The sequence below is a fragment of the Chiloscyllium plagiosum genome, unplaced genomic scaffold (assembly GCF_037043375.1).
Source record: "Chiloscyllium plagiosum isolate Xiang-an unplaced genomic scaffold, Cpla_swu_hap1 HiC_scaffold_15, whole genome shotgun sequence".
NCBI lineage: Eukaryota > Metazoa > Chordata > Chondrichthyes > Orectolobiformes > Hemiscylliidae > Chiloscyllium > Chiloscyllium plagiosum.
The window spans coordinates 48,840,073-48,856,172 of NW_028270153.1; the positions used below are offsets into that span (position 1 = coordinate 48,840,073).

Below are 16,100 nucleotides of genomic sequence, written 5' to 3' on the forward strand. Positions count from 1 at the left end.
GAGATGAGGAAACGTTTCTTCACTCAAAGTGTAGAGAACCTGTGAAATCCTCTACTGTAGAAAGGTGTAGAGGGGAGATCCAAGATGGCGGCGATCCAGCAAGTCTGAGTCTGTTGTGCTCTGCCCAAGACTTTGGCAAAGTGGGCTGCCCACCCCCACCACACCTGCCAAATCATTTAAAATAACTTTTATTCAATACAGTTAGTCATTTTGCATCAAACTTGAGTAGTTTAGTGCTCTGTTAAAATGACTAAAGGAAAGAATGCCCGCAGTTCGCAACACACAGGAACCCCTCCCCCACCACAGAAGAGGCATTCGCAGCTGCCCCAGGGAGCCTTGTTGCAGTGATTTCCAAGCTCGAAGAGAAGATTTGATGCCTTCATAGAAGAGTCCAGGAGCAGATGGGAATCGCTCTCGGTCGTGCTGCAAAAGCACGACCGAGACATAGAAAGAAATCGAACATCGAGTCAGAGGGGCGGAACTAAAGGCCGTGACCTCTGAAGCTGCTGCAGAATCCGCCGTGGGTTGGGTCCGGACTCTCGAACAGCGAATCCAGGCCTTAGAAGATCACATCGATGACCTCGATTCTCAAGGTCGTCGAAAAAATATTCGTTTGTTGGGCTTTCTCGAACGGGAAGAGGAAGGCCAGCTTGCAGTGTTTTTGGAGCAGTGGCTCCCTCAGATGTTGAAGCTGGAGGCTAGACCAGGCCAGGTAAGGGTAGAATGGGCCCTCCAGGTTGCAATATGCAGGCCCAGGTTGGACCAGCGCCCCCGCCCAGTCCTGTTCTGGCTTCAGAGAGAAGCAAATGCTCCTGGAAGCCTCCAGAAATCTCGGGAAAGATCACCCAGCCATGACTTACAAAGGATCCAAGATTATGCTGTTTCAAGATTTTTCTCCAGCTTTGGTCTGCAAGAGAAGGGCGTTTGATGAAACCAAGAAGCGTCTAAGGGATCTAAACATACAATACTCCCTGCGCTACCCAGCAACGCTACGTTTTAGCCATGAAGGGTCAGTCTGTAACTTTGGATCGCTGGAGAAGGCCAAGGAATTTTTAGACTCTCTTAAATAAATTGTAAAAGTTAATTCATGTGGTGAATGATGTTGTTCTGCTCCCCCCCCTCCCCATTTACCCTTTTTTCTCTCTTGTTACCTTTATTGCTTATTATCATCTCCGGGAAGTAGGGAGGGGGGCTTATTTGTTCTCCACTTTGCGATTTTCTATTTTTTTTATATATAGGCTGGGTGGTCTAGTTGATTCAGGTGAGGAGGGGCGTCTGCCTTGTCCTACCTTATCTCTTTCTTTTAGAGCAGGGTTGTTTCCCCATATTATTTTGTGTTACTATACTTAATTATTATCTGCTGAGACTGTAATTTTACAGTTTTATATGTTTATATGTAGTATTAACATTACCAAATATATCTAGGTCTTGGTGTGGGTGGTGGGTGGGGTACTCACTGTTAACTTTAGTTTTACAGTACACTTGAATTTTCTTTATTTTATTATGGGGTGCCTGGGTCGAGGGTGGGGCACTGGTTGGGAGAGGATATGATGGATTTTCGGAAAGGAAGTGTTGCCCCCTGGAAGCAAGGGAGAAAATCTCCATTTAAATAGGTTTTATTTTTTTCTATTTAGAAATAGTTTTTTATTACATTGGTGTGAGTGTATTAAAGAATCTCTATTTTTGTGAATTTTCTATGGTCTATGCTCAGTGGTTTGGATGGGGTTTCTCCTCCCGGGGGGTCTCGGACTTGCCTGGATGATTATGGTTAGTCATTCGATTAAATGGTACACCTGGAATGTCAAGGGGAGTAATTCACCAGTCAAAAAGGAAGAAAATATTATCAAACCTCAAAAAAGAAAGGGTTGATATAGCTCTCCTATGGGAGACACATTTACTGGATAAAGAATACTTGAAATTACAACGGGGAGGATATGATCAGGCCTTCTTTTCTTCTTTCCGCTCAAAAAGTAGGGGAGTAGTCATTCTTATGCGGAAGAATCTCCCTTTCAAAATCCTAAGACAGATAAAAGATGAATCTGGACGATATATACTGATTAAAGCCCTCATAAATGGAGAGGAATATGGGATTTTAAATCTGTATTGTCCCTGGCACATCCTTTCAAATTTATAATGGAAGCTTTCTCCAAACTGATGGCTCTCGGGGCTCATCACACAATTATAGTGGGAGATTTTAATTGCATTATGGACCTGGAGATAGACAGGATACCCAAGAGTACTGCGGGTGTATTCCCCAGATCCAGACAATTGGCAGATTTGAATAAAGATTTAGGATTAGTAAATGTGTGGAGGTGCCTCCACCCGCAAGGCAGAGATTTCTCTTTTTATGCTAATCCACATAAATGTCACACCAGAATTGATAAGTTTTTTGCCCCTTAACCTTTTTGAATTGCAAAATAGGTAATACAATAATTTCTGATCACACTGCTGTGAATATGGAAATCAAAGCGAGGAACAATGAGGCATCCCCTCGACACTGGCGCCTGGATTCCTTCTTAATGAAGGATAGTAAATTTGTAAAATATTTTTCTCAAGATTTTAAAACTTTTTTGGAAATTAATTCAGGTACGGCTAGTAACCTGTCAATGATGTGGGAGACCATTCAGGCTTATGCGCGAGGTCTGATCATTTCATACTCGGCGACTCAGAAGAAACTAAAGGGAGAACAACAGCATCTACTTGAGGCTCGCTTAAAGGCAGCTGAAACAGTGCACGTTGATAGACTCTCTTTTGTTAAGTTACAAAGGATTACGGCCCTTAGGACAGCCCTGAATACCGCACTTACCTAAACGGCAAAGAGGGAAATATTATTTGCAAAGCAAAGATTATATGAATTTGGCGATAAACCTGATAGATACTTAGCATTTCTTGCAAGGAAAGAAAAGGCCCCTCAAGCTATCACATCCATCATGGAAAGTGCTGGTACTCTGACTCACGATCATAAAAGGATCAACACAATCTTCAAAAAGTTTTATTCTGATTTGTATAAATCGCAGGATTGTGAAGAAAGAGCCTTTTTAAAAGCCTGGCCTTTCTGGACTTAACCTCGGAAGAGGTATCGGTCCTGAATGCTCCCCTAACAACCCAGAAAGTACTTGACGCAATCAGGCAGCTTCAGAGCGGTAAGGCAACTGGCCCAGATGGATTTCAGGTTGAATTCTATAAAGTTTACAGGAGTATTAGCTGGTCCACTTATGGACATGTACAACTACTCATATAGTCAGGGCTGCCTCCCGCCTTCACTGAGAGGCAAATATCTCCCTCATTCTCAAAAAAGGAAAGGACCCAGAAGACTGTGCATCATACAGACCAATATCCTTGCTAAAGGTAATTTTTAAATTCTTTGTAAAACATTAGCATCGAGGCTGGAGATGGTATTGCCATATATCATAAAAGAGGGTTAGACGGGGTTTATCAAGGGCCGTAGATCATTTAATAACATTAGAAGGGTTTTAAATGTGATTCAAGTCTGTCATCAGGAAAAAATACCGGGAATAGTAGTCTCATTGGATGCAGAGAAGGCATGCAACAGGGTTGAATGGTCATACCTGTTCTATACATTGGAAAGGTTTGGCATTGGAAAGGTATTTGCTAAATGGGTCTCAACATTGTATAATGATCCTAAAGCAGTTGTGATCACCAATGAATTAGGCTCGGATAGCTTCAGTGTGCGTAGGGGCTGTCCTCTCTCACCGTTGCTATTCATGCTAATAATTGAGCCACTAGTGGAAGCTATACGGGCTGACTCTAAAACAACGGCCCTGAGGGTTGGTACAGATAAACATAAAATTACCCTTTATGCAAATGATATTCTCCTTTTTCTTAGTAATCCTCTGATGTCCGTGCCTTGCTTAATCCAAGTTATTAATATATTTCGTGCATTCTCAGGTTACAAAGTTAATTTCTCAAAATTGGAGGCCATGCCGATGGGTGGTCTTGCTAGTATGTCCCACTTATTGGATGGATCTCACTTTCCCTTTCGGTGGTCTCTGGAGGGCTTTTTATATTTAGGTATTTTTATCACCCCCGTATTTGGCCAGCTGTACAAGGTCAATTTTGTGCATCTACTGGAAAGGATAAGGCAGGACCTTCAACGTTGGCGGGGGGGGGGGGGGGGGGGGGGGGTGATCTTCTGATTTCCTGGCTAGGTAGAATAACTCTAATTAAAACGATGTCTTTCCCAGTCTCTTATACCCTATGAGAATGCTCCCAGTGATGCTGCCAAGGCCAGCACTGCGCAAATGGTATGGTTGGCTGGGTTCTTTCATCTGGAATCACAGATGGCCCCTCATTAAGTTAAAGCAGCTACAGCTTCCACAGGCAAGGGGAGGGCTGGATTTTCCAGACTTTAGGAAGTATCAGCTGAGTTCCCCGTTAAGCTACATAGCCGATTGGGTCTCGTCTGACCTACAATCAATCTGGCTGGACATCGAGGCTTCTCAACTAAAGTGCTCTCTTATTAACCTCTTATTTTTGGATAAGATGAAAATCATTATGGACCACTGTAAAAATCCCTGTAGTATTAAACACAATTAAAGCCTGGAATATAATGCGGCAAAACAAGGGTAATTCACATAAAACATCCCCCTATATTCCTATAGTGGGGGCATGGGGTTTTCAACCGTGGCTCACAGATGCCACATTCAAATCCTGGAGGTCCATATCCTGTTTAGGGGATCTGTTTGAGGAGGGGGTCCTGATGTCTTTTGAACAGCTACATCAGAAATTTGGACTACCTAATAGAGACCTCTTTCGATACTTCCAAATTCAAGATTACATACAGAAGACGACTACGCTATTAGATAGCCTTTATATATTAGATAGAGAAAGTACAGTGTTGTGGCCAATGGGTGTACCCTCAGTCAGCACTCTTTATCACATAGTGAAGTGTCAGAAGACATGGACCGTCTGCTTAGAACATGGGATCAGGATTTGGGGCTTGAAATTTGTACAGAAATATGAGAGGACATCTGGGAAAATGCCAGAAAAATCTCCATTTGTAACAGAACCCAGGCCATTCAGTTAAAGATACTCCATAGGGCTCATATAGCACTGGAACGATTGGCACAATTTAGGGCAGGAGCATCTCCAATGTGTCCCAAATGTAAAACAGAGGTGGGCACTCTCACACACTGCTTATGGACATGCCATAAGATCCGCAAATACTGGACCAAAGTAGCAAATGCCTTGACAGAAATCTTGGGAATGGAAATTAGAGCAGATCCATTCTCTCTTCTCCTGGGCTTCTCGAGCTTACCTTCTCTGGATGTGCACTGGAGGAAATTATTTTCCATTCTATCCTTTTGTGCAAGGAAAAATATCTTAGTAAACTGGCTCTCCAGGACTTCTGAATTGGCACAGATTAATCATGGAATGTATTCCCCTTGACTTCCTTACAAATATGGTGCACCAAAAAACTGAATTATTCTATAACATATGGCAGCCCTTCTTGAATTACATAGATACAGATATTTTGGCCATTTTGTCAAGGGCTTTCATCTAGTTGTGCTAACGGTTCTGGCTGGTCCGGGGCGCCTTGGGGGAGGGATCCCGCATGAATACGGGTTTTTTACGATTTGATGTTAAATCATTCCTAGCATGTGCTTCATTATTTAATTACTATGTTATCCTTTTTTTTTCTCGAGTAATGTAAGTTATTTGATCATACGCTCTGGTTAGTTATAGGTTAGATTAGTAGTTAGTTGAGTTTTGTCTTTTTCCTTTTTTTTCTCTATCTCTTCTTTTTGTTTGACAGGTTTTGGCTATTATTTATTTAAGATTGAATTGTATATTAATGTTTGTACTTGTGTTTTTTTTATTTGTAAGCTTGTAAAAACATGTTAAACTTTCAATAAAAATATCTATTAAAAAAAAAGATGTAGAGGCCTAGTCATTGAATAAATCTATTAAAGAAATAGATTTTAAAAAAGATTTTAAAGGCATTGAGGAATTTGGGTGAAAGCAGTTATATGGTATTGAGATAGAGGATCAGCCATGATTATTGGACTGTCAGTGCAGGTTCAAAATGCCAAATGGGCTGCTTCTGCTCCTGGACTCTCTTTTTTCTAGAAAGTACATAGGGTTTGCAATGTGACCCTTGGGACTAATGTACAGCTTGTTTCGCAAGTATGCTGTGACACTGCAGTCATTCTTCTTCCTGGTAGAATCAATAATTTTGCTGACCCTCTGTCCATTCCTCTAATTCAGGAGGATCTAATATATTATGAAGTAGTCCGGTAATAGAGTCATATAGCACGGAAAAAGACCCTACAGTCCAACTAGTCCCACTTGCCTGCATTTGGCCCATATCCCTCTTAACCTTTCCTACTCATGTACTTACCCAAAATGTTTATTAAATGTTGTAACTATACCTGCATCCACCACTTCCTCTGGCAGTTCATTCCACGCATGAAACACTCTTTGTGTAAGAAGTTGCCCCTCATGTGCTTTTTAAAACTTTCCCTTCTTACCTCGAGTGTATGCGGTCCAGTTTTCAACTCCATTACCCTAGGAAAAAACACTTGCTATTCACCTTTCCCTGTGCCTCTCAATGTTATAAACCTCAGTAAGATCACCCCTCAATTTCCCAGACTCCAGCAAAAAAAGTCCCTGCTAATTCAACCTATTTTTATAACCCAAACATTCCATTCCTGGCAATATCCTGGTAAATCTTTTTCTGCACCCTCTCCAATTTAATACTCTCCTTCCTATACCAGGGCAACTAGAACTATAGACAGTACTCCAGAAGAAGTTTAAGATTTTAGTGAAGACCAGCAGCTTGGGTTGGGGATGAAGTTGTTGGTGTGTTCGCCGAGCTGGTTGATTTTCTTGCAAACATTTAGTCTCCATCCTGGGTGACATCTTCATTGCTGCATAGCCTCCAAATGTCGTTGTGATTGCCCTGAATTTATACGGTTCTGTCTGTTGTGGTGGTGGTTTGTGTCCAGTTTTGTACTGTAGTGGTCCATAAATGGGGTCTATTTCAATATGTTTGTTTATGGAATCAATGGATGAATACCAGGCCTCCAGGAATTCGCGAGCTTGTCTTTGTTTAGCCTGTCCCAGTATCATAACATTGTCCCAGTTGAGTTGGTGACTTTTGTGTATTGATACGAAGGAGAACTGGTCATGTCTAGTTACAAGTTGATGCTCGTAAATTCTGGTGGCAAGCTTCCTGCCCATTTGTCCAACATAATTTTTCTCGCAGTTGCTGCATGGTTTTTTGTACCTCACCTTCACTCTGCAAGTTGTGGTATGGGGTCTTTTGTTAGTAGCTGGTGAAGTGCGGCTATGGGTTTGGTGCTGTCATTATTCTCAGAGGATGTAAAAGTCTTCCCGAGATCTGGCCCAAACTATGTGAATGATACCTTTATCATCATGAAATGGCCCAAGTTGGAAAGTACACAGCAGCTCATCACTAGCATATTCACTGGGATCAAGTTCACCAGAGATAAGAAAACCACCAACTCCCGTTCTTAGACGTATTGGTTGAACGCACGAACAACAGTGAACTCCTTACCAGACTGTACAGAAAGGCTACACATACAGACCAGATCCTCAGTTACAACAATAATGCCACCATGCAGAAACAGAGCTGTGTCATGTTTAAATGAGCCATAACACATTGTAATACCCCAGAACTCCGCAAAAAAAGAAAATTGCATAGGTCAAACAGGTAGGAAACTGGTCACCAGAATACATGAACATCAGTTTGTAACAAAATGACACGATAGAAGTGATCAACTCAACTGGGACAATGTGATGATACTGGGGCAGGCTAAACAAAGACAAACCTGGGAACTCCTGGAGGCCTGGTATTCATCTGTTGGTTCCATAAACAAACATATTGAAATAGACCTCATCTACAGACCACTACAGTACAAAACTGGACATGAACCACCTGCCACAACAGACAGAACCGTATAAATTCAGGACAGATCACAATGACATCAAGAGGCTACACAGCAGTGAGGATGTCACCAGGATGGAGACGAAAATTCACCAGCTTGGTGAACCAACCAGAAACTTCATCCAGATGAGGTCTCACCAACGTCCTGTACATCATCAACACAATGTCCCAACTCCTATACTCAAAAGGTCTGAACAATAAAGGAACGTGTACTAAATGCCATCTTAACCACTCTGTCTAACTGTGATGCAAATTTCAAAGAATTATGAACCTAAACCTGTAGGTCTCTCTGTTCTACAACACTACCTAGGACCTTACCTGCCCCTAGTAAAGCACAATACCTCACATTTATCCGAATTAAACTCCATCTACCACTCCTCAGGCAACTCCACTGACCCAACTGATCAAAATCTCTTTGTAATCTTACATAACCTTCTTCACTTAAAAACAGATTTTTAAATTTCCCTCTCTACCATGTGAGTGATAGAAACAAGTTAATACTTCAGCTAAATTCCAGAGAAACAGCTATTCCAATGAAATAAATAAAGGTTTCTCACATTTTAATTTCCAGGCTTAGTATTTGTGCAATATAGAAGGTAAACTTTACTCCAGTATTCAAATAGAACTTTATCACTTTATAATTCATCTTAAAATTTAAGAAACATTTACATTTATACAAGGCCGTTCACAACTTCAGGAATCCCAAATGGCTTTCAGCTAGTTAAATAATTATGAGTATAGTCACTGTTGAAACATTAAAATAACAGCAGCCAATTTGTGCACTGTAAGCACAAACTGCAATGCAATGATGACTAGATAATGTGTCCTTTTCAGGTTGATTGAGGGTTACATATTGACCAGGGCACCAGAGATGACTCCCATGCCTTTTTAAAAAAATAAAGTCATAACATGTACAGACAGTCAAATCTCTGAAGTTGGACCAGAACCCACAACTTTCTGACTTAGGGGTGGCAGTTATATCACAGAAAAACGCAAGAGTCATTGCCCGTCACACTATGCCATGGTTAGAAACCTCTTAATGAAAGGTATATTTCTCTTTGCTATTCAAGTGTTACATATGAACTTATGAGTTAAGTGGAGGAGAAGACCAGTCAATCCCACCGACCTGTTCGGTGATTCAATAAGTTTAAGGCTGATCTGATTATTCTATATTCCCAACTGCCCTCAGTAATCTTTATTTTAAAAATGTTTGAAGGCAGGTCTGTTTCCACTGCATTTTGAAGAAGAGAATTCCAAAAACACATGACGCTCTGAAAGAAAAATAAATCTCCTTATCTCTGTCTTAATTAGGTGACCCCTCATTTTTAGGCAGTAACCCACAGTTCTCGATTCTCTCTAACCTTTCAAGATCTTAAATGTTTCAGCCAAGCCAATCCTTACTCTTGTATCTTCCAGCAGATACAAGCCTAGCATGTCCAACCTTTCCTTATAAGGCAACATCCATTCCGGGTATTAAATTTGTCTACTTTTCATAAATTCTTTCCAACATATTTACAACCAAGTGCAGTCATGCTAAGAGACTGTTCCAATGGATAAGAATTTGGGTCCTTCATCAAGAATGGCATGCATTTTGTTGCTATAGTTACACTTGTAAAGGATATCTATTCCTGTCCCTTTGTTGGACTTACTGGTTTTTATTTCCATGTTAGACCTAAGGCCTTGCAATGCAGGCAGACACTCAGACTGCGTGCAAATACTGTACACAACATCTGGAATTCTGCAATTGCAATTGGATTCCAGATAACCTTGCTAACTTGTATAAGATCATGAAGCTATCAGGGAAAATACATGATAGAGGTCAGGTACTCTGTTCACAATACTGAAGACACAAATGTTATGTCTCTTTATGCTCCACCTTACTTATGACGGGTTCTACACAACATCAGCGAAGCAACTGGTTGGGTTAATTGCTCAAACAGTTTTGAACAAATTTTCCACATATACAATGAGAAATTCTTTCACATTTGTGAAGATTGTACAGGACTTGCAGCTTGATGGTACTGCACCAGCTGCTCAATTGACATTACTAGGTTATTGACTGAAGTACCATTCAAGAAAGCCACAGACACTTACATTGTAACACTAAATTACTGTAGTCCAGACCAAGCACCATTGTGTGAATCAGTATTCATGACACCATTTTTGCCCAAATATATAGTGTTGCCATGGGATCTCCATTAGTCCCAGTTTCATAAACATTTTTGTTGTGTACCATTAGAAATATGTCTTCAGTGGAATGACACAAAACCTCTTATGCCTTGAATATTTCCAATACATTGACTGGTTTGCTATATTTGAATCCACAGCTGCATGTAAGAATTTCATTATGTGCCTTAATGGGCTCCATCCTTTGAAATGAAGCAGTCAATTAAACTCTCTTTTCTTGATGGCCTCGAAGAGAAATGAGCCAGGTGGTTCTCCACTGCTATCTACTGCAAGCCTAACTTCACTGGTCTTTACTTCAATCAGTATAAATTATGGCATTGCTAGTTTCCTACAGTTTCATGAACTGTAGGATTGGGCTTATTGGTCACCTCATAAATAGGGCCTAAGCCATTGATTCATTATGCAAGTTGGATATTAAAATTGGATGTATCAGAGTCATCTTACCAGATAATGACTACCTTGATCACATAATTTCTCACTCTACATTTAACACTTTAATCAGGCACATATATTACTGAAATTCTGGATTGTGACTAATATGACTATCACTGAAAGAATGTAGTATCTCCAAAACATCTAACTATAATATCCAAAGTGGACAGAAACTCTACTTATCAATAAGAAATTAATCTGCCATTATTTCTTCACCCGTTCTAATTGTTAAACTCGTTTGAGCCTGATTTTTATTCATACATATTTCATAAAACAAAATTCCTATTCTTAGCCTATTTCTGGAGGTGTAACTAATAATCCAATTGAGAGATCCTGAAACTCAGATGAAATTATTCAATCATAATGGGGGAATGACAAAATTTATAAACCTTTTAAATTATGCTGTAGAATAAAAATTTCTGTTTAAGTGCTGCTTAAGCATGGAAACCTGGTCCCTAACCAGCAGATTACACTATGAAACTGGGGCAATATAAACAGACTGCCAAGGTCACTTCAGAATGCCTAACCTACCAGGCCTCTTAGTTGCTTGGCAACACAGATGCTAACAGACTGGTGTCAGCAGCTTGTTAGAAGCGTTCTGGTCTTAAAGCTATACAGACGCATATACAGCATTATATGTAATTAGAGATGCCCTAATGTGTGCAGTAATATAAACGTGCATTGGTTTTCACAGGAAAGCATTCTGGGTACAGATGCAAATGAGATATTCGAAAAGGATTGAGCCAGGTTAAAAAAACCACAAAACATTTCAATCAATTTGAATAGCAAGTCAGCCCAGATAATTACACTCACCTTGTTGCTGGTGTTTAAAGATACACATTTTTAGAAGCTTCACGCAGGGCATGACTTAAATTTAAATAAACAATTTCGAAAGCAAAATCAGATTTTGCAAATTACTGCAACACAGTTACTAATTGTACTTTATTAATTGGCTAAGAACCAATGGAAAACGAACAAAAGATGCATAGTTTTGCTTAACCTAAGAACCTTCATTATTCTGCCTTGGTGCTGCTGCTGTGAAATTAGTTGGAAGTCAGGCAGTGACAGAAACAAATTAAACACATCTTAATTAAACAATGCACACAATATAATGACAACAATGAATTAAAAGGCATGTGCTAATCTGATTAGCACCTCAGAATCCAACGTTCACATTTATCTTTTCCCAAAATAATCTTCTACCTCACTGTCAAATCCATGTTGATAAGGAACTCCAGGCAGGAAGAGGAAAATCAGCCAGGAAATGTGCCTTCCAATAGTTATCCAACAACATAGCTGTACGTGTGGATGTTGAATGGCAGATAGACAGAATTGGAATTGTCTATGGTGCTCCAATGATTCAAGAGCCTGCTGGCGCCTCTACTGGGTAACACAGGGTTTGGAACCAGAGAACTGCCAGGGCCTGTGGACACACAGACTAGCAAAAAACTAGGGAAAATGAGAAGCAAACTACAAAGCATTCATTTAGAAAAATACACTGTTAGCTCTGTGTAATCATTTTAGCAATTTCTCCAACAGTATTCTGTTCCTTTTAAATACATAACACTTCATGTGACATAATTTTTAAAGTCAAGCTGTTGCATATTTTAGCTTAGAAATTATTATAGACATCCATTTTCCTACATCTGTAAATAGCATGTTCCTGTTGAAAGGATTTTGTAAAGAAGTTGACCTTTCTTCCCCCACAGATGAACAGACCACCATGGAAGGTTCACGACATTTATGACAGAATGATACTGTTCACTTCCATAACCCATCAAACTGTTTTTCTTGGAAAAAGGTAAACCAAACAGCAGCCAACAGCTTCCTTGCAATAAAAGCCAAGACCGTGCATTCATCTATCACAGCTGAGGCACTCTCTATTCCCCGTTTTCCCTTAAGCCTGGTCACCTCTCATGTTACAGCTTTTAACAATAACTCTAAATAATATTAGCAATGACAAATGGCACCTTATCTTCAATACCCACAATCAATATTTGCTTTAAAGCAGCATCCATCTTTGAAAATATTGACTGGGAGCCTGAGAGACTGAAAACGTGGTCGTTTCTGAAGACTGGTGCATGAAGGACACACAGCATGAAATTTGGCACAAAATCTCCCAGCTGTATTGGTTTTAGGAAACAGTGATATTTTACGACTTGCTGTGACTAAAACCAGCTGCTCATGGATAGAGAGAGCAAGCTGCTCTGATAATGAGATCCTCTGATGTCAGATACTCATTTTTATTAAAGCATTTTTTGAAGAGAACAATGAATTTACACAATAAGCCTTTGCTATCATACCTTGCAAGATGAAATTTACAGATGCTTCAAATGATTACTACAGTGTTGGAAATTTATTCTGATAATTCATTATGCCTCAAGATTTAACATCATGAAAGTGACTTCTTAAGCTGTAACGTGTGAAATATGCATTGAAAGGTTTAACGCTTACAAGCATTCTGGGGAATAAACGAACATCCAAGGCACGTTAAAAGGCCTTCCAAACATTCTCTAACATTATGAGAAATGTACCCCAGAATACTAAGTGAGACTAAATGAGCAGATTAATGAACCATTGACTATCATTATGAAGGAGTTCCTGGACCCCAAGGGGCTACAAGAGGGTTAGCAATGAGCACTGCAGTTTCAAATTCAAAAAGGGCAATAAAATCAAAAAGAGGCACCTTCTGACCCATCAAATAGATTAAGGAAATTCACTATGATGTCTAAATTGATGATTATTTGTACAATGATAACAGCAATCAACATGGATTCTGAAGATGGCAATGCTGCATGACCAACAATGTTGCACTGAAAGCACAGTTGTGCATAATTGCATATTAATTTAACACCTGATTCCACGTGAAAATGAGCTCACATTCAATTTAAGAATGTTTATATACTGGGCTACTTAATCCTGTAGTGGGAGATCAATGGTTTTTGCAATGCCTTTAAACAGTCAGGAGCTCCTTCTGTAGGTACCCACAGGTGATGATGACTTGGATAATGTATCTCTCATGCTTTTGGGAGAAAGTCCAAATTACTTGATAATGTCCTGATTCAAGGAGCAGGTTTCTTTTTGTTAATCTTATATTTTGCATTGAATTCATTCCCTCTTTCCTTCTCACAGCTGGACACATTATTCAAATGCTTAACAGCGTTTCTGACCTTAACTTCCAACCATGCAAGGTCTAGTCAATATTTGCCATACCGTTCTGCAATCCCCAGAATACTTCCAGTTTGCGCTCCTTTTGGATGGGTTACACTTTGAATTGACTTCTTTAAATGAGTTGTTAAACCAAGTCTCATCTGGCCTTTCAGATGAATAGAGAACTCCAGTGGTATTATTTGAATGAAAACCATGGGGGAGTTCTCCATAAACCCCTCACCAATAAACCCCTCCCTCAATCAAATCTTCTTTTTACAAATCTTGTCATTATCACATTAGATTTGTGTGACCTTGCTTTGTACAAATTGACTACTACATTTTCTGCATTATAATGGATTATACTTCCTAAATAAGTCAACAGCTAAAAAGCATTTTAAGGTAGCCAGAGGGTGAAAATGGTGCTTTATAAATGCAAGTCTTTGTTTCTTTGCATGTTGGAACCATTATTTTAATGATTATTTAAATAACAACTTATGATAAAATATTACTTTTTGATAATTAAAAATTAATTCATTTAATATTTATAGTTGTTGTTCAGTTTTAAGTGCATGCTGATGACCATCAACACCACCTCATCACCATTTCTTTTGATCCCTTCACCGCAACTAAATTACCAAAATGCTTATCTGCTATCCAATATTGGGGAACCAGTTCCCACTACCAACTTCCTTGCTCTCCTTGACAAATGTCTGATATCTAACCAGTGTATATATAACTTCGGTGTCATAGTTGTCCCTAAAATGTGTTTCCAAACATATAACTGTGCCACCACTCTGGTACATCAATTTGCATTTTTGTAACATTATTTCAACTCAAACCGCAATGTTCTTGCCCAACCATCTTCAGCTGCTTCATCAATGACCTTCCAAAGTGGGGATGTTCACTGATAATGGCACAAAGTTCAGCATATTTGTGATTCCTCAGATAATGAAACAGTCACCAGAAATGGTGACCATTAATTTTAAAACAGTGCACCCTAGTGAACACACCGCCAAGAGGAAACATCCTTCCTGCCCTTCATATTGACCTTGTCAAGACCATTATATAGGACTTTATATAGCTCTCAAAATCTCACCCCTCACTCCTATACTTGTAGTGGAAAAAGGATTTAGTAGTTTAATGATTTATCACATATAAAAATCATCCAATTAGTATCTAGAAAAAATAAAAAGACATTCTAGATTGTCATCAATTATGTCCTGAAAATCTGATTTAACTCTGGTAATTAAATATGAATGTCAATGTTTTATTACCCATGTGATTATTACAACAATAACAAGTGGTCTATTAGCAATGCAATGGAAGATTGGTGACAACGTAAAAAACTTGCTCACTAATAGCACAAAGCAGTGACCCATGGAGAGAAAGTGGAGTGTTTATGGGTCAGAGTTATTTTATATCAGCGCTAAGGCTTTTGCTTGGTATCCCCTTGCAAGCAAGTGCATAACAATTTGCTAAAACTGCAAGAGTGATTCATGCTTTCTTTTTCATTTTTGTTTAGATCAAAAAATTGATGAATATCCTACAACTTCAGTTAGTTATTACTTAACATATCAAATTCCCTAATCAATATTATAAAGATTTTACTAAGTCAAACAAAATTATTCAAATGCATTGCAGTTTGGTGGAGCAATTAACAAATGAGTACAAGAAAGCTCTCATTTCTCTTTGGAATAAGAACATAATTAATTAACATTTAAATTACACTTTTAATGGCAATTATGACATCTTGTGGGAATCGTAAACAGCCATAATCGCAATTAGAAATGTGGGATATGGTATTTAACAATGCTGGTCTTCAAAACTGAATGAAATATAAAGCTCTGGGCCACTGCAATGGACATTCAAGTTACTTGGGAGCAGTAGAGAATATCTAAAGTAATTACAGTAAGAAAGCCAACAAGCATTCCTTTCTTTGAACATCTTGGATTTAAATGAAAAACAAAAATGAGAACGCAATAGCAACGCATTTTGGTAGTACCTTTAACACTGGAAAATGTCCTAAAAAGCTTGGTCAAAGAGGTCAATGTTGAAGAAAATCTTAAAGGAGGAGAGAGATTTGGAGAAACGGAGGAGAGATTTGGGAAAATGGAGAACTTTAAAAAGCAAATCCCACTACTTGGGGATTGTAGGCATAGCCATCAATTGTGAAAGGAAAGAGACATACAAGAGGATGTTACAGGAGGAATGCAGATGGTCATATGGTTGAATAGGGAGGTGCAAAACCATGGAGGGATCTGAGCAGAATGTTGAGAATTTGAAATTTGAGGTGTTGCTAGACCAAAGGCCAATGCCAGTCATGATGGGCAGAATTGATAGCTGAGTGGTACTTTGTGTGGGTTCAAATATAATGATCAGTTTTTTTTTTCCATTCTAACAT

General features: G+C 39.2%; 1 protein-coding gene across 3 annotated transcripts in view; it reads right to left on the reverse strand.

The window, feature by feature from the left end:
• Positions 1-16,100, reverse strand: part of tshz2 (teashirt zinc finger homeobox 2) — a 493,972-nt gene that overhangs the window by 319,618 nt on the left and 158,254 nt on the right. Inside the window, exon 1 of one of the 3 annotated variants that reach the window (XM_087994950.1) lies at positions 12,538-12,551. The exons of the other annotated variants lie outside the window; for them this stretch is intronic. The gene's annotated coding sequence lies outside the window, so the exon portion shown is untranslated. Of the gene's footprint in view, positions 1-12,537; positions 12,552-16,100 lie in introns of those variants that run through there. 3 annotated transcript variants of the gene reach the window in all.